Genomic DNA, 19,313 nt, shown 5'->3' on the forward strand with positions numbered 1-19,313 from the left:
ACTGGGCGTTGTATGTTAAGTGATGAATCACTGAATTCTATTCCTGATGCCAATATTGCACTGTAAGTTAACTAATTAGAATTTAAATAAAAATTTGAAAAAAAAAATAAAAATAAAGTAAATATCTAGGTTTACTACTAATGAAGCCTCTTCAATCATCAATTTGAGAAACATCACATTTACCATTATTGAAAAATCTCAGTGGCCTTAATCCAAAGGCTCTCTAAACCCTCTTTTTGAAAAGGATGCCAAAATGTTCTTTTGAAGGTAAAGAATTGACCCTGACCACAGAAAAAATTTAAGTTTTTTTTTTTTTCCCTCAAGGAGACTTCCTTAATCGAGAAGCTTACCTTCATGATCACTTCTTGACTGGTTCCATACCAAAAACAAGATTCACATTCTATCCATTAAAGAGGGTAATGACTTAATAAAAACCTAGTTCCAGTCTCTGTGGGTTCTGGTATGCAGGGGAGGGGGGGCGGTGCCTACCATTTTGCTATGGATTCAGATAATCTATGCCATATATATATAGTCTGGGGGTAACCCTCATTGTAAAACTTCGAGTCTACAAAACCAGGAGAAAACTTGTCAAAATAAATCTTAACTTCTGACCGGGATAGAAGACCTACTACGGGGTATTAACAGAGTCAGGACTGTCAATCACTGCCTGGTCTCCATGTTTGTGTTATGAATTCCAACTCTGGTGGCATGAACCTGGGGTAAAAACCATTGTAAGCTGAGCGAGTCCAAAAAATACAAACTGGGAGTGAAATATATTTGGGGCTGAAATGACGTTACCGATGTCTGAGATGGGTTTTCTTTCTTCCCCTCCTCCCCCCACCTTCCCTTTTGAAAGGCGATGCTTTTATTAGATTATTTCTACAGCCAAAAGACACAGCTACTGTCTGGCTGAATTTGCTGGTTTTCTCTTGAATTAAAATAAATAAATAAAAGAAAAGCCTAAATCTTTTAAACAAAACAAATCAGAATATTTTTCTTTTTTTTTTTTTTTTCTTTTTTTCCTGCCAACTGAACACATTCTGTACATTCAGATGGGACTCTGGGCCACATAATGTATGATACATACTCGTACGTGCACATACTGTAGATGACAAGATGGGCTTCTTAACCTAGTATTATACGTGGGTGCACAGGTGAGTGGGAAATAGCACTTTGCTACAAGAGTGAGCAGCACGCTGGACTTGACTGGCAGCCACATTGTCAACTCTGATGTACACACACCCCCATCCCTGTCATTCTTCTGCTTCACCATTTCCCTTCCCAAACCTTAAACCACTGCCATCTTCTTTTAGGACTTGATGAGGGTTCGGATAACATTGCTCATTCTCCTTGCCTGACAGCTAAAAATGTGAGGCCTTGAAAAATTCAATCGCCATCACATTTTCCAAGCCATACAACTAATGATTAGCCAACCTCGTGCTAGGAGCCTGGAAATTTAGGTACCGCACACTCTGTGTCAGAGGCACCATCAGTACTTTCTTGACATAGTCAAGGGGTCACTCAAGGTCACCCCACTTGCCATTGCAAGAAGACTGGAAGGGAAGACATTTTACATGCAGCAGTGAAGCTCTTTTAAATAACTGCAGATTCTTGTAAAGGGCCGGGGAGTGGAGGGAGGGCAGTCTTTTTACAGCTTACCTACCGTCTCTGACCTTGGCCTTGCTAGTTTCTTGGGACTTCTTGAAACTTGCCTTTTACATTAGTATCATTCTCGCTGCTTTGCGTTGATTCCTACACTCCCCATAATTCATCTGTCCTTGACTCTCCACCACTGAAAAGGAAACATGTGTTGAATTTCAGTTTATCATGTGTCGTAATTTTTTATAATTTGTGTGAAGAACGGCTGGCACTTTGGGCCTACCATGTGTCAGGTGTTCCAGCGGGCACTTGACATAAGTTTCGCCTAACCTTTAACATATGCCTTTGTGACGAAGTGATCGCTCTCATGCAGAAGTGAAAGGTAAACCTGCCTCTCATCGATTCTAAAGTCTGTTCTCTCTTCACTAAGCTATGCTGCTCCCGGTTTCCAATTTGCACGTTAAAGTGTTCTTCTCCCCAAAACAGAACTCATGTCGTTTGTCCACTCCAGTAACTCATGATCCTCGAATTGTGGGATGTGCTGGCCTCCATTGGCATCACTCTTCCTTCCTCTTCTGACCAACATGAATGATCTGTTCAGGTTCAAGGTGCCTTCTGTGCCCAAAACGGATTATTTTCTCTGAGGAAAATGAATAATCCTCTCAAGGGATTAGTGGATGTAGATAGTGGCCTATTCTGTACATCTTAAAGTTTTTTTGTTACCTACATTACACTAAAGGTCCCTGAAACTTCTTTCAAGCACATAGTTACCTTAAGGATAAGACTGAGATAAAGTTTAATAGGAGTGGTTATGTTGAACTTGGAGTTGTCTGAATCAGGACAAGGACCTGCCATGTTTTCAGTCTTCCACCCCATCTCAGCCCTTCCGTTCTGGGCAATATATTGATGCTATTGGCTATGTGTGGAACCAGAGCTAATGGTGGATTCTATTATAACTAGGGACATGCATGGTGCATAGATTTAATTTGAGTCAGACCACAAAGCAAAACCTAAAGCAACAATCGTTTGCCAACCCTCAATCCCTTGAGGGGCTGTCAGATGACTAACACTGTTTTGCTATAGTCTGGGAGAGAATGAGGCTATCATTCTCAGGAATCCACATCGTAGACCAAAAGTCTTAAAGCACATTTTCTCTCTCTCTCTCCTTCCCTGCTTCCTTTCTTCCTTCCTTCCTTCTTTCCTTCCTTCCTTCCTTCTTTCCTTCCTTCCTTCCTTCCTTCCTTCCTTCCTTCCTCCCTTCTCTCTCTCTCCCTCTCCTTCTCTCTCTCTCTCTCTCTCTCTCTCTCTCTCTCTCTCACACACACACACACACACACACATACACACACAGTATTCAGTATATTCCAGTTGGCTCAAGGCTTTTCTGAATTACATGTTTATTTTGTCTTCTTGACTGATATTTCCTCATGTCTGAGTATTGTGCCTCTAGGAAGGGAAACTTGTATTTTTTAAAGGAGACCTTTTCTAAAAATCTTGCCAAAAATAAAGTGGTTTATTTACAAGGACAGCAGGTAAAGCTCTTCCTCTGAAGAGGACAGTAATTTTGAAGGACTTTATTTATAACAATTTCTATCTCCAACACATTTTTTTGAGGAAGCAGAAAGGCCTCAGTTTGAGTAAGATCAGAGAAGGCGGAGCCAAACGATGGTACCCCAGGGAGTGCGGGGTCACGGTGAGGCTTAGGTACTACTGGACACACAGAGTAATTCGTCTACCCGTCTTTCATCGTTAGCCTCTCACACCTGCAGCAACTTGGAAGGTAAGTTACAAATAATCATTTCAGATGGCCGTCTGCTTCCAGACTTGTCTCCTGCATCCGCTCGCCTTCTTTCAGCCATGCAGGCGTACTGACAGGTGCTAAATGCGCCGCACTCAGACTTGTATCCTCTGCACGGCTCACCTGCCTGGTGTGCCTGGTGCTGCTTCCACTCATTCCTCCGGATCAGGTCACTCCTTTTCATCTTTGAAACCTGATCCTCTCCCCTCCCCCCAGAGAAGAATTCACTCCATCCTTCCTTGAACACATCCTGATTCCCTGCTGTCTGTCAATAAGATACACTTATTTGTGTATAAATCTGTCTGCTTTCCTAAGTAGGAGTAGGTTGAGAAGAAGACCACGTCTTATTTACATTATATCTTGACCACCAAGCACAGTGCCTGGCAGATGGAAGGTGCTCAGTGAACACCAGTGAGGTGGCCAGTGGACTGCATGATCTTGAACTTGTCTTGCCTTAAATGATACATACGTGGTGCGAGAACCTTTGGCTGACAGTTTCGATCAACAGTTACGTTCTACAGACATTTTCAGAAATGTTCTCTTCTCTACTAAGTTGGAAACTGCTTTGAATTACAGAAGACTTCTGTATGTAATTCTGCATTCCTCATAATGCACATAATGCACATAACGCAGGGCACAGTACTTTGCAAATAGCGGACACTAGATCAATACAGATAATATTAGGGTACTTGCTCGAGGTTATTAGTCTTAGGACAAACACTAATTTTAAGTCCTTTGGGACTTCATATAAGTCATATATTGCTTTGAACATTTCAATGCATTGTCTTGTTTGATTCACACAACTATGAGGGAAAAAGTATGATTTTATCCCCAATGCATAAACATGCAGAGAGAAGATAAGTTGCCTAAAGGTCACACAGTTGTGCATGGCAGTACCAGGATTTGGAAAATCCATGCATTTAACCCCCTCCCTTAGCAGCCTTGATTAATGGACTGTCCAATGTGGACAGAAACGCTGCAAGAAGGAGGTCCACCTAGGAAGCGATCGATAGCTGGAGTGGGAAAGATACACCAGAAAAGGTTGGGAGGAATCAGATGTTAAATTACATTTTCCATGTCCATGGCCCAAAGGTCACTTAAGTCCTCCTTCTCTTGCTGTTACTTAGCCTTTCACGTAGTACCTGGTTTATTCACATTACTCAATCTATCAATCAAATATATGTGTTCATTGCACCATTCTCATGGTGATGTCGTGTGTTTTTTGAATAAAAATGTAAATGTGCTGAAAAGTTACTTTGTTTTTCGCTTGTTTGGATTTCAATATTGTGAGAATGGATTGGATTGGGTTTTGTGTCATCTTAAAAATTGATATACTATGCTATGGAATTGAAAGTTTAGACAATTAAAAAGAGACTCCTTTCCAGCATTCTTAAAACCAACGTCACCAATGTGTAACTAACATATTCTTTTATTTACAACTATGTTTTATCTATTTAAGCTTGTCTGCTAGTGCTCATACTTGGTAATGCTACCAGCCTCTTATTCCTGTTATTATGTCTCCCTAAAAGTAATAAGATGCCGTTTTGAAAATGGCTCATGATTGAGAGTTCTAGGTACTCCCTCCTCTTTAACTTACCCCATACTTGAGTGTTTCCTGCCTAACTTCTTGTCAGAGCTCCATCTGCTCTGTGGCTCTGTTCTTTGAAATCATCAAATCCAAGGAAAACTACCGTCAGAAGTTTTAGAAGCTAGCTATTTAGGGAGAATGAGTAGTCATACATTTCAACAAAACTGTGTTGGAGTCTGTCTTCTGTGAACACTTAGAAGATGTCAGCTTGGTGGGTTTTTTGTTTGTTTGTTTGTTTTTTGCATTACCATTTTTGTTAAATTGGACATTGTGGCTTGAACTTGACTCCAGGCAATAGGTATATTAAATAGCCTAGGAAATAGATCCCTTGAAAGGAGAAGGGTCAGAAATGTGGGTCCTGAAAATTGTAACGGATCACATACATCTTGGATTAGAAATCTAAAATCACCTCTAACCGCACTGCCTCTTCTCCTTGGTGATATAACTATTTGTTATTTCTTCTGTGATTTGCTTTTGGCTTTTGAAAGAAGGCTCACAGCTACAGGGGAAAAAAAATTCCATTATCAGCATATCAATGCCTTTTTTATTCTGAAACTTTTCTGAAACCCTTCAGGGTAGAGCGATAGCTGTCTATTATCTTTTTTTTTTTTTTAACAGAAAAGTTATCCCTAAGCTTAAGGGGTAACAAATTGTGAGGAACTGGGTGTGTATATTTTGTTCGATCAACATTTTTCACCACTTTCAAGAGTAAAGAAACCAGTTCACTGGCACAGATTTCTCTGTTTTCTTTAGACCGGTTACAGTCACAAATTTCTACTTCAATCTTTAGCCATGTCGTTTCATAGTGAATACAATCCCATGCTCAGAACTGAGTGCAGAACATCTAGTGAAGAAGTCAAAGACTCTAGTAAAGACTGATGACTGGAACTTCAATAGTCCCCAGAGCAGTCAGGAGAAAACCCAATCTACGTCAGACTCTAATATTTATTGGGAACATGACACTGATGTGGTCACTTCTGCTTGTTTACTGTTGAAGTGCAGTTTACTAAAATTTGAAATTACTAAATTCCTTTTGCATGGCTAGTCGTGAAAGTGAAAGAGAAAATAGAGACTGGAATGAAAAAGTGGCAGGAACATGGAGAAAATAAATTAAAAGAGCAAAAGTATATAAACAACATTTTAATAGCCCTGCTGTCTCTACATTCTCTTATTAAGTAGTGAGTTCTTTCCTCTTTGAGTTTCAGGAGGATGCTGAGACGATGCAAATAACATCTGCAACGTTGGGCCAAATGAAAACCCAACCGAACAAAAAAACAACTCAGTTCACTTATCGACTGTCAGGGATTTGGGACTCAGAATCTGGTGTGAAAGGGACTCTCTTAGGTTCCTCAAATCTATGTAAATTCAAGAAAAAGTGCCTTTTCACACTGCATATATGTGGAATGAATGCAAAACTCAAATGGCTCAGTCAGTAGAAGGGTAGATTTATGGATTATCCCCTAGAAAAAGTTTTAAGATGGCCATCTGCTGTCACTGATCCTGCAATGTAGCTATCCAAAGCTGGTGACTTGGGGTGCCTGGGTGGCTCAGTCAGCTGAGCATCTGACTTCGGCTCAGGTCATGCATGATTCCACGGTTCGTGGGTTTGAACGCTGTGCTGGGCTCTGCACTGACAGTGCTGATCCTGCTTGGGGTTCTCTCTCTCTCTCCCTGTCTCTCTGCCCCTCCTCCACTCCTGTTGTTTTCTCTTTCTCTCAAAATAAATAAATAAACTTGAAAAAAAAAGCTGGTGACTTTATATTTTATTAGAAGGATACGATCTAAGAACAAGAGAGGTAACTCTTCATATCCGTTCTGTATCGGTCAAAACATCCCGTAGTTGCTTCAAAAACTCCCTCCCTCAGAGAGAAAACATTCTCCGAGAGAGAGCAACCACTGAGTTCCCTTGGGTAACGACACGATGGTGATACTCAGCCTATGGAAGCAAAGAGTTAGTGAGGCCTTGATAGCATAAACAAGTATGGACATGTTATTATGTAAAAAAAAAAAAAAATTAGGTTTATTGGGTATCCATGGTTAAACCGAAACCAGTGCAGAAAAGTTGTAGACTGAGAATATCCTCATTTAGTGGAAGACTTTCTAGAGGTGGAATGAAGTCTCCTGGTTTAAAACAAAAATAACTATGACTACTCTAATTACTCTTCAGTCACGAATTATAATGTGAAAACTGATGTGCCTGTTATCAGGACTACGGAAACACTGGATAGGAAATTGGGCTAAATAATAACCAGAGGTATTATTTACTAAGAACGTAGCTTGTGGGGCGCCTGGGTGGCTCAGTTGGTTGAGTCCGACTCTTGATTTCAGCTCAAATCATGATCTCATGGTCACAAGACCAAACCCCCCATATCGGGCTCCTTGCTGAGCACGGAGCCTGCTTGAGATTCTTTCTCTCCTTCTCCCTCTGCCCTTCCCCCACTCACACACACCTGTATTCTTTCTCTCTCAAAAAAAAAAAAAAGAACATAGCTTGTGTTAGATCTCCTGGTAACAGTATGTATTATCACTGCTAACTTTCAGAAGAATTTCACGAAGTTTGTGTCATTCATCCCGTCCTACAGATGAGAAAACGGAAGGGCAAGAACACTGCATGACTTTCCCATTTCCAGTGAAAATATGAGCAGAGGACAGAACCAATCCAAATCTTTATGCCTACAAAGTCTCTATTTGACCCTAGTATTCTTCGATGCTAACAAACTCTGACGCATGAACAGTAATTTTTCCACCAATTAAGCTGTTCTTTTTACTTACTTCCCTCAGCCGCCTTATACCATATCTAAAACCTGCCCATATTCTCTCAGATGTGCTGCAGGCCGTGTTTAGTTAAGCCTCTGAAAAATTAAGGCATGAGCCTATACTTACTTCTGCTCCTCACCCTGGCCATCTGTTCTCTCGCATTGTCCTTCTCGCTGCTTCTCTATCATCCACACTTTGCCGGTCTGGCTATCTCCTTCTAATGAATCATTTTGTTTTCAATTCAGAACCTGTCTTCTCTCTCCACCTTAAGTATACTTGATTTTGCTGTTAATACTCCTTTTCCTCCTTGGCTTTGAGACCATCTTCTGTGAAATGCCCCTCTGGGAAAGGTCTTATGTTCTGGAGACCAGTCCTCTTCTGATGCAAATCGTGAAGAATTTGAAGAATGCAGAAAATAATATTTACATCCTCTGAATTTCTATAGTTATAATTGCCTGTATGCAACCAGGCAGCAAACTGCCATCTCTCTCTCTTTTTTAATTTTTTTTTAAGTTTAATTATTTATTTTGAGAGAGAGAGAGAGAGAGAGAGAGAGAGAGAGAGAGAGAGAGAGAGAAAGAGAGAGAGAGAGCAATCAGGGGAGAGGCAGAGAAAGAGAGGGAGAGAAAGAATCCCAAGCAGGCTCCACGCTGTCAGCACAGAGCCCGATGTGGGGCTTGAACTCACACACGGTGAGATCATGACCTCACACACGGTGAGATCATCACTGAGCCACCCCAGCGCTCCAAACTACAGAGGCTCTTATATGATGTTTCTAGTTCTCTTGTTTGCCCTGGGCACATATCATCTCCTCAATAAAAGTATAAATTCCTTAGAGGAAAGGTTATATCTGTAGACATACTTATTACTCAAAAATTGGGTTTACAATGGAACTTAAAAAGATATTTTTTGACTTATTTATTCATTTGGGCTTATATTTGATGCAAATAGCATCCCATGTTTTGTGGTTGATGTAAATTTTTATGGAAATACCATCAGTTGACTTTGATTTCTCCCAAATAAAAGCCAGTATAGATTTATATTTACATGACCAGTTGTATCAAAGGAAATGACTAATTCCAGATTTCCCTAGAGTGAAAAACAGATTTGTCTCTAATTGGGAGAGTCTACTCTGCTTCAGCCTTCTGTTACCCCCAAGTCAGCAAATACACAGTAGAATTGAAAAAAAGGACAAAGCAAAAATCACCAAATATTGAAGATGGAAAAAATAAAAACAACAGGCACAATTTATTGAGAATTTATTACATGTTAGTTTCTAAGCACCCATTTCACGTATCTCTAAGGATTACCTCTAGCACATCTGTGTGAACTGTCAGCACACATGAGTTCAAGGTGTTTAACGTGAAGAAAAAACTTCCCAACTTTTAGGAACATTTCTGCTTACAACCTTGCATCATATTTTCCCTATAGATTTAAGACCAAGTATCCAAACTGTAACCTTACTTTTTTTCCATGGAATCTTGTTTTTTGGTTTTCTTATTACTTGTCTATTTAGATACTTATTCAAGTACAAACAGCACAGGTGTGCACACACAAATACGCAATGAATAATACAATGAAGTAGTTTTAATATTTGTGTGCTATGTGTTTTCTCATAAGCTTGGTAGAAGTGATGGCAATTTTGGAAATTTTGGAAATTTTGCTTCGTTTGAGATAGAAGGCACTTTTATTCAAGTCTGAGGAAGATGCCTCTGTGACTTGCTCACACATGATCTGCAGGCTGAAAGCGAATGTGGAAAAAGCTGCTGTACCAAGAGTGATCACACATTTACCCTTGACTTCAGATCGCCTACAAGCTCTTTAACTAGAAATATTACTGAGGGTTTGCCAAACACGCAAAGGCCGTGGCTTTCACCATTTTGCAAGCAAAGGAAACAGCATTTGAACCTCTTTTGAAAACTTTTTTTTTTCACATTAAGAGGCGCCACACGAACAGAACGTGCCATAAATAACGTGTGCTAACATTTTCCAAAAACTGGACATCAATTAATGCTAATTTATGAGGAAACTTCTTTGGAAGAGCATAGTCCAGACTCATAACTACTGAAAAGACTCATTAATATAAATGTTAAGGGAGTTTTTTTTAAGGGAGGGCATTAAGGTAAATGCATATCATTACATTGAAAGCTCATAATTTATTGAAAATTCGGTGGAAAGGAAACTTTACACTGTATGTTTCCAAAGGTAATGTTTAAGCACATGAATCAAGAATAAAGTTAGGATGAGGATGTGACCTTAAGAAAGACATGCAATGAAAATCCAGCTTAACGATACCTAACATTTATTGAATAAGTACTACATGCATTGGTATGCGTACTCTATCATGTTTATTTTTTTCCGAACAATACTATGGTGTAGATCATATTATTGCTTCCACTTTATAACCAAGAAAACTGAAAGTCAAGCAGTTTATGTTACTTGCTGTAAGTCACAACACTAACAGGTGAAACTCAGATTCAGAACCCCCTGTTTTAAACCACACACAATGCTACATTCTACTGCCATTGACAACTGTCAGATAGAGGTATGAACAAATTTAGGTAAACTTACATAATGCTTTATTCTCCAAGATCTCTCAAAATCAAACAAATCACTTTTCCATGAGTTAAACCATACGTTTCTATACACGCACACAAATCAGTTTGATTGTGATGGCCTTAAATAATTTCTTTGCTGAAATAAAAGTTAAAAAAAAAGTTATATTTATTCAGTGTCTTTAGAGATTCTGTGTGTGTGTGTGTGTGTGTGTGTGTGTGTGTGTGTGTGTAATGGTGAGTATATTTTGGTAGAGAAGAGATGGGGCATTGGGGAGAATGAGAGAAAGCAAGACGAATATTTTGCCCACAAACTTAAGGTTGGTTACCTATTGCCTAAAAAATGATACATTTCTGGAAGATCTATTTGACTCTAAAGTACATATTTCTTCTACAACCTGCACTAGACCCTGTAATAGGGCAAAGATTCTAGCGGAATATGGAGGCTCACCATCTTAGTAGACAGTACAATGTATGACTCTTTGTAGAACAATGATTCTTAAACTTGATCATGCTTTGGAATCATCTGGAAGACTCGTTAAAGCACAGGCTCCCCGGGCTCTTGTTTCTGTTTCTATAGGTCTGGAGTGGGGCCTGTGAATTTGCATTTCTGACAAGTTCCGGAGGTGCAGTGTTGGTGCTATTCTAGGGACCCCACTTTGAGAACCACTGCAGTAGAATGGGCACTATGAATGAAATATACATAGGCCCAGAATGTACTTTACATGATAGTAAATAGTCAATAAGTAAATAGTGTTGTCTGTGGTTAGACCAATGATTTATAAATTATAAATAGATTTATAAATAACTGTTCCATTCAGTTCACAGAACTAAAAGATTACTATCCAATACTAATTTAACAGGACTATTGAGTAACTTTAGACTTGCTAAGTCTTTCTAAAGCTACCAGCGACCTACTCAGGTGCTTGATGTAACTTTGGGTTAAAAAAAAGGAAGAAAAGATGAGCTCTCAGGGCGATTCCTTTCTTAACTCTCCCTAGCTTTCAATTTGTGTAAATGGAAACAGGGAATCTTACTAGAAATGGACCACACTCAGTATACAGCATTAAAGGAGTTATATTTGGATGATTATATATTTAGAGCTTATCACTGAAAAGAGACTGATGGGATACCGGGATAAAAAAAAAGGGAATTCACCAAGGAAATAAGAGGAATCACTAGGGATGAAATTAAGTGGAATAAAAGATGTTATTTTAAATTGTGAAAGTACAAGTCTTGCCTATGTTTTCTCAATAATTCACTTTCAGAGAAACCTCTCCTCACGAGTGTATCCAGTGATAGGCGGCTGTTGGCAAAATTGACTGGGAATTGCTCCCAAAGTTCACCTAATGTTGGTTCCTAAAAAACAAAAACACAAACAAAAACACCATATCCATGTTCCTGATTCTAAGGGAAACATTTGTGTATCAGGCATGTAAAGTCCTCTATAACCGAAGGAAGGAGTACAAGTTTAACATGCAAAATTCACTGCCTGAAACTGTGTGAAATGTTTCAATTATTTCTATAATAACATTTAACATGTTCCAGATACAGGGCATTAAGCACACAGCCAAGAAATGTTCCAAGCCTATGCTGTTTTTCATTTGGGTGTATTATAAGTGTATGAAACACATGTTAGGAATATATTTCATATTCTGCATTTGTAAAATATCAAATTTATATCAGCAGAAACCACAAGGCAGCACAGGAGCTGCCCCCAGAGCAAGGCTATTTTGCAATCAAACTTTTAACACCACATTATCATTTTAAAGAACAAATCTCCTGGTTGAAATGAAGAAAATGATTTTCACAACTCATGGAAATTTTCTTTATGTATTTATTACACAGGATTCAAAACACATACTCAACAGGAATTAGTCTCAAGTTTCTAGTTTTTGCAATATGTGCCATGCTTAAAGTACATATTACAAATAAAATTAATTCAACTTGGTTATCTTGCTCCATTTTATAGCGGAGATATAATTTTGTGAGATTTTTGGAAGCGTATATTGTGGTTCTTCAGGTTATTCCATGCTAAAAAAGCTATCAAGGAAGAAAATTCTTCTTCTCATAAGCTAAATAAATTTATTTGCAAACATCACCCTTCTTTGGTATTACATTTAAAAAAAATTTAATGTTTATTTATTCTTGAGGGAGAGGGCGGGGAGGGGCAGAGAGAGAGGGAGACACAGAATCCGAAGCAAGCTCCAGGCTCTGAGCTGTCAGCACAGAGCCTGACGCCGGACTGAAACTCACAAGTCATGAGATCGTGACCTGAGCTGAAGTCGGACGCTTAGCCGACTGAGCCACCCAGGCGCTCCTGGTATTACATTTTAAGTCTTAGATGAAACGTTGATAATTTCCTGAGAAATCCACTTATGCCACAGAATTTACCTTGCATCCCTAAATATTGAGCTTATTCCCCAATTTTACTTTGTAATTGTAGATGATATTATGCTAACAGTTATATTTAATTATAATTATAGATGATACAGATTTGCGTAGCAACAGCATGATCCGTCTTATGTTGAATTATTTTCTTATATAAGTGCTTTTGTACCTGGTTCCACTGTCATTATGGTCACAGTTACAAATCCGAAATTACATACTCACTTCCGGGACCTGGCAGGTCCTGGCCAGTTTAGGATACATTTGAGATAAACCGATTTCAAAACAGTGCCTAAAATATCTGTGTAAAGCTCATACTACACTAGTCCGTGTACAGCTGTCTACAGTCATGGATCTTACTTTGGGGTTTTTCTCACAGTAAAGGGAACTATTCAATCAGTGTCTCTGCGGTTCCTACACAGAGCAGACAAGTTACTCGATTTCTCTGTTCCTCAGTTTTCTCATCTGGCCGATAGGGACAGTAGTGATACCTACCTCATCGATTTTTTTGTGAGGGCGTACTGAATTAATATACGTGATACACTGAAAATAGCTCATAGCACATTGCAAACACTACATAGGTGATAGGCAGCATTATCAATCACTGATAATACTGTTTTCTCAGCGCCTGACTAAAAGGAACATGCATTTAATAAATGAAGAGTAAGTTAATAAATAGAATAATGAAGGCTTTCCTTGGATTCCATCAGAGGCTTTTGTTTGGACCTCTCTAATAAGATAGACTATATTTTGTATTGTATTAAAATGTGTGTCCTCACACGATGCTCCCCCGTGCATTACTTGCGGGCTGGGAGTATATCCTGTTCAGATTTGTATCCTTGCAGTGACAAGAACCATGCCTGGAATACAGGATATATCTATTATGAGCATGTGTGGAATGAATTAACAACAGAAGAGCCCAAAGAACCGTGAGAGAGACTTTGCCTCTCAATCATTAATTTTTTTAAATTTATTTTTATTACATATTTCTAGAGTAACCAGTCTGTGGATGACATCTGGCTGTGCGTGCTACAAAAATGCATCAGAGTCCCTTACTTCAAGAGAATTATAAATTAATAGGGAAGGCAAAAGAACACAAAATACTTATACACAGGTAACGTCTGACTCACAAAAGAGCATTATATGACATGCTAAGAAATTCCATTGGAAGAAGATATCATTCCCAGCATCACAGAGAGCCAAAAAGGCATCATGAAATTGTACAAAGTTATCTTCCTCTAGAGCAACCTTACGGCAAACAACACGCATGGCCATATTTCCACCACTGGCTTGGTCAAATTGACATTTGTTTTGTTTTATTATGAATTAAATCTGTGGCTATTTCTACCCAGACTCACTAAACCACCTGTGAATTCAATCAAAGTGATGAAGTGGATTAAATAAAATTCATGGGCTTTTTTGATTCTTGTAGGCATAGCTTGGATACTAATATCTGTTTGTTGACTTTGGGGCTATAGGTTAGGCAGCCAAGGAATTAAACTGCTCAAACTCATCAGCACGTTAGTGTTTAATAAAGTGTTCCCAGCTATCAGTAAGCAAGGCTCTGTGGTCCACAGCAAACACCAACCACAGGGAAAGCATATTTGATGAAGAGCCAGGAGCGAGTGTAACCAAACTCGATCACTTTCAATGTCGTGATCAGTTAAAATAGCTAATCGGGTAAGCTTGTATAGACACAGCATTGGCTACTGTGACTTACTTTACGCTTGCATATGTGTATGTGTGTGCGTGTGTTTCCGTTATATTTCTCTGCTCTTTTTATTGGTAGAAATGGCTTGACCCAAATGTGAATGTACCTGGCAAGATGTGTTATATTTCACAAATTTCTAATCAGAGTGGAGGATCCAGGAGCCTAATGCCAGCCCGGGGCCTGAGGCATCCTGCAATTAACATTGTCAAGTGTTCCCTGCCTGTAAACAGTTACCTCACGTTACCTCGGAGCATGAGGCCATGTTTGCACATGAGAGCCGGCAGCCACAGTATGGCTTAGCTAAAATTCTGACTTCTGGAAGTCATTTTCCACCACGTGCACGTTTCCATAAATCTGCAAAATAACTTAACCAAAGAGACCCTGGGTGATTTTTCTTCTTTCGTTTTCCTCCCCACCCCCGCCCAACGAAGCTGTAAAACTAAGTCCCCTTTATCACAAAAGTCTCCACTGTGTAATCCAATGGGCTTTCAGGGTTTGCTTTCACACATGTTTGTCTCTTCCTGTGCCACTAAATTGTATCAGCTGCTCTGGATTTGGGTTTGATGGTGATTGCTGATGTGGGGGAGACAGTGGCTGTATTTGTTGGCTACTTTTTTCACAAAATGTACGGATCAGGGAGTATGGTTTGGGGCATTAGTGGAATTTACTAGATATATAGGTTATTTCATTACTTTTTTAATTTGGTCTTTGGTCAATTTTTATCTAAGTTAAAACCCTTGAGAGCTAGACTTTATTATACTTTTTGTCACATGTAATAATATGGCATTATATATGCCATATATTGATCTATATATGTATAACGATACCTAACATGTTGATATATAAATTAAATATATATAACTATAATAACAGTATATGTAGTAATGATGCATATAATACATTATTTCTAACAAACTTACTGAGGAGTTATGTAGGCAACAGAAATAGCGTTGTCTAAACTAAATAGTTTATGTGTCGGGATGCTTGGGTGGCTTTTCAGTTGAGCCCCGACTTCAGCTCAGGTCATGATCTCACAGTTCGTGAGTTCAAGCCCTGCGTCGGGCTCTGTGCTGACAGCTCGGAGACGGGAGCCTGTTCTGGGTTCTGTGTCTCTCTCTCTCTCTGCCCCTCCCTGCGTGTGCTCTCTCTCTCTCTCTCTCAAAATAAATAAATAAATAAATAAATAAATAAATAAATAAATAAATAAATACTTAAAAAATAGTTTATGTGTTCATGTTTTTTGATAATTGCAAATCTTCTAAATGTTTTACACATATTTATGTGTGTGTGTGCTACTTGCAATAGAACCAACACTTGAGGTAAGATGGCCAACCCCAACCTGGGGTCTTAAATGTATTCATTAGGAAGAATTACAATTCAGTCTTAACAAAAAGGTTTGATTTCACTTTCCCAGAATGCTCCTTCCTCTTCAATCAGCCTTCCTCGGTGTGTGCAGTATAAGTTAGGTCTACCAGTCTTAAGGAACCTAGATTTGAATCCTAGCCACGTGGCTAACCCAGCTGGGTGACTGCACGAGTCACTGACTCTTTTTGGGTCTCACCAGTATTCAGTAATATGGAGAATATCATACATGTATTAATTCTTCACAATATTTTTGGCCTAAGTCAAATAATATACAATCTATATTTTGGAAGTGTTAGTATCATACTTAAAAAGATACTCTTAACATTACTGAAATCAAAATTTAGTAATTATTGTTTTCCTCTTTAGCTTCTTCTTTTTTCTTTCTCCTTTGCACATCTTTACGAATATTTCTCTGATGATTCCTACCCTTGCTGTAAGCTAAGGTCGGCATATTTTTCTGTAATAAGCTAGATGGTAAATATTTTGAGCTTTGAAAGCCACTCCAATGCAAGTACTCAATTCTGTCCTTGCAGCATGAAAGCAGTCACAGGTAATAGTAAGCGAATGGGCATCGCTGTGTTCCAATAAAATAAGATGTATTTATGAATGCTGAACTTCTACTTTCAGGTAATTTTCACACGTTCCGAAATATTCTTCTACTTTGGATTTTTTTTCTGACTATTTAAGAACGTAGAGGATGCATTGATCCTATAAAACGGGTTGTCTGGGCCAGATTTCTCCTGGGGGCCATCGTTTGCTGACTCCTGCTCTAAGCAGAGCACTAACTTTATACTACGTTCTCCAGGTGAGAAGGTCGGTTCTTGGCTTAGAGGAAGGAAGGGTACCAGTAGTGGGAGGTCACTCCAAATCCCAGATTTCACCTCCAGCTTAAATTCCAGGGAGGAAAACTAAATAAAAATTTAAAAATATAATCAATAATGTATATATATTCCAAACCACTCACGGTCAGGCAATAAAAGCACAAATTGCTGCTTTTCTGTACTTTCACATTCAGCTCACTATGATGGCCAACTCTTCATCACTGATGCTATAATGTTTTAAAGTGAAGAGGTAAGCTAGAAGTCACTTAAATCCATCCTCTCTTTTTATATACGAGGGACCTGCTGTTCCACTGAAGTAGAATAATTTGCTCAAAATCAGTGAAGGGCCAACCTAGAACTCATATGACCCAAGAGGGGGCTCGTGACACAATTATAGTTTTACTATAATTGCTCCTGGAAGCTCATCCCAAACAAAAACAGAACCAAAGCAACAAACTCTTGGACCCTTCAATAATTCTAGGTTAAGATGCTGACCCAGTTATTTCTCCCTCATTTTAGAAATACATGGACGACAGAGGGTTTTGAACAAATGCCCATGGCCTGTTAAGTATCCCCAGTTTTTAGGTAACGTTTTAGGGCATGCAAGTGTTGGCTAGCTGCTGGGTTTGACTGCTGTCTCTGTTTATATCATAGTCACTCTTTATGGGCTCCTAAAAATCTTTAGGGTATTATCCTCAGAAAACTTGTCCCAGCAGACATGGCACCATGAGAGTTTCTTTTTGATTTGGCTGGGGGGGGGGGGGGGCGGTAAAGGGGAGGGAGGTGGGAATCTGGTTGGGGCAGGAATTCACCCCCAATAAACTCCCCAATCAAAGCTGCCACTGGGGTCTCCAGGAGAGTTCACAGCTTCACCATCACCTAAGACTGCATTTAAAATCCTGCAGTGTTTCATTCTCATGCAAACAGACACCAGAATGGAAAGGTGGTGCATATATTATCCACATCTGTCTGCTACAAACCCTGCTCAGTTTCATGCTTTTAGGACAAATTCCAGGCAAAGGGCCACTGGGAGAGGCTCCATTTCTCAGTACCCCATGCCCAACTCTGTCAGTGAGGCGGCAGAATAATTTCTTTCATAAGGTCTGTCCTAGCCAAAAACAACATACCCAAGCCCTGTGGCATGGGATCTCCGAAGGGAAGGGACTGTGTTCTGAATTATACTCCGAGGGGAGCTGACCTGGGATCAGATGCCTTAAGACCTGGAAAGCAGTGAGACAGGAATATATCAAAGATGGGCTTTATCATTTGGTACGGTTGGCAAATCAATTTTCTATATACGGAACCGTAGACGGAAAAACTTCTCCTCTCTCATGCTCCTCTCCCCTCTTCCCCGGATAAATTAGGAGGAGTGAATTCATATCTGGGTATCAACACTAAAGAAACAAGCATCTCAGAGTTGGAGCCAATCATTTAAAAACATGGAAAAACAAGCCTTCTTTTAAAAAGAAATGGAAAGATGTCATTTATATGCACAGATTAAATTAGCAAAAAAATATAGACCCATTCAAGGTCCTTGCTGTGCTTCTTTATGTATCTAATGGAAAAACGGCTCCTGATCCAGGATTTTATTATTATTGTTATTATTTGAAATGCCACCTTAGAAAAAAAATTTCCATTCGATACCCACCTTACTAAGAGAGGTTTAGTACAAAAATAAATAGTCGAAAATGTGCTGTGACTAAAACAGTGTTAGCCAAATTAATGCTAAATTTCCATCTGGACTTCAACATGCTACCACCCAGAAATATTTTCTGGATCTCATTTCTATCTAGCTTTTTTTTTTTTTTCTTTTCTTTTCTGTCTTTGTTTTGTTTTGAGAGTCTTTCCATTTGGTCTTCTATGGTAATAGGGTTGGGTGCTTGTTATAAGGGAAATTATTTTTTCACACCCTTAGGCTCACCTCCCATCTCTGGGAGGTTGATAATATCATGTGATGCCCTTGGGAAGGGGCAAGTCTAATGGTGGTCTTTCCCCCCATTTGGCTGCTGGACACTGTAGCATGTTTATTCTTCGCTAGATCAGAAGGCAGCCGGGTCTCTGACACGGGGCACACTATCTTTCCATCTCTTCATCATGCCTTGATATAATCTTGACTTTACAACTTTTAATGAATAAACGAATAAGCAAATGTGGAATCAAGCACAGCCTCAAACAGAAAAGCTGGACTAAACAGTAGTGAAGTAGAATAGTTCTCATCATTTAAAATACTCTTATTATTGACAGCTCCAAAAAGCCTTGGTACATTGAACAATTCACACCCACAATCTGAAGCTCTTTGAAATGAATTCAGTTCTTACTATGGGGGTGGGGGAGTGCGGATATAAACAGATTAGAAATCCCAACGTCTAGGCCCTCTTCCAAGTTTAATTACTAACTTACTCTAGACCTTGTACAAGTCATACAACTATCTGGGTCTCTAGTTCTTTATTTTAAAAAATGGGGCTAATGACAGCTGTGCTGCCTACTTCTTGGTTGTCTCTAAGCAGATTCTTGAATAGTTGCAAATGGCCTTTGGAAGCATTAAAAATGTTAATCACAGCACCTTTCTTTTTCTTTTCTCTTCTTTTCTCTTCTTTTCTTTTCTCTTCTCTTCCTTTCCCTTCCCTTCCCTTCCCTTCCCTTCCCTTCCCTTCCTTTCCTTTCCTTTCGTTTCCTTTCGTTTCCTTTCCTTTCCTTTCTTTTCTTTTTTCTTTTCTTTTCTTTTTTGCCA

The sequence above is a fragment of the Prionailurus viverrinus genome, chromosome E1, assembly GCF_022837055.1.
Source record: "Prionailurus viverrinus isolate Anna chromosome E1, UM_Priviv_1.0, whole genome shotgun sequence".
Classification (NCBI taxonomy): domain Eukaryota; kingdom Metazoa; phylum Chordata; class Mammalia; order Carnivora; family Felidae; genus Prionailurus; species Prionailurus viverrinus.